Below are 969 nucleotides of genomic sequence, written 5' to 3'. Positions count from 1 at the left end.
GAGTTGCTTGATGGATCGTAAGCTCTTGATTTTCTCCATTTTTTTTTTGCATTAATTTTATTGGTTTTTTTTTCTTTGTGATGGTAATGTAATTAATTTAGTACTTTTCTTAGCTTTGAAATTTTGGGTTTAATAGATGGAGCGAATGATGAATTGTGCATTATGGTCAAGTTTAGATGCAAAATTGTATCAGGACTCCTGATGCAATAATTCTCTCTTAGAGTGTGTTTGACCGTGTTTTTTAACCGGAGTTATCACCTCATTTAGTGAATCCAATCAAATGCTAAAATATAGTTCTCTGAATTTATGAATTTTCGGATTTAAGGTCTTGAATTTTGCTTTCTATTCAATTTAAAATTCGAATTTACTAAATCCTGATAATATTAAGTCCTACTTGCAGCCAAACACTCGTTAGTATATGCGATCGAAAGTTTATAAACTCTCCTCTCATGTTTTTGGCTTTGTTTAGTTTCAAATTGTCAGAAGGGATTAAATCAAGAGAAAAGGAAATTGATCTTCACCAACTTGTTTTGATTGCGGGGAAATTGTGTGAGTGTATTTTCTTATGTGGCAAAAAATGTGTTTTTGCACTAATGTGAAAGAGGTATGTCAGCCTTGAAGATAATTTTATAATTTTTGGTATTACTCACAAAATTTGAGAAAAAAATATCAATGAAGAACAAAGTGCTCATGCTATTTTTAGACGACATTTACTTTTATACTATGCAATTCATAGGTATTTACATATCCAACACCCAAACTTTTATATTTACATACATCACATTCACATACAATTTTCATGTATTTACATATCTAACGTCTAATCAATCGTTCATAACAATCAAATCTAGTGACGTGAAAAGCGGGCCGGATATCAAACTGGAAGAAGAGGTTTAAAGTTTAATGTTAAACTAGAGTCGGACCAAATCATATGATAAATACTAAAATTATTTAAATATAGTTTAAATT

General features: G+C 30.0%; 1 protein-coding gene across 1 annotated transcript in view; it reads left to right on the top strand.

Moving 5' to 3' along the window:
- Nucleotides 1-969, top strand: part of LOC110021645 (chlorophyll a-b binding protein CP24 10A, chloroplastic) — a gene marked incomplete in the record, with an annotated part of 10,125 nt that overhangs the window by 242 nt on the left and 8,914 nt on the right.

The sequence above is a fragment of the Phalaenopsis equestris genome, unplaced genomic scaffold (genome assembly GCF_001263595.1).
Source record: "Phalaenopsis equestris unplaced genomic scaffold, ASM126359v1 Scaffold000136, whole genome shotgun sequence".
Taxonomy (NCBI): domain Eukaryota; kingdom Viridiplantae; phylum Streptophyta; class Magnoliopsida; order Asparagales; family Orchidaceae; genus Phalaenopsis; species Phalaenopsis equestris.
This window is presented reverse-complemented; position numbering and strand designations above follow the sequence as displayed.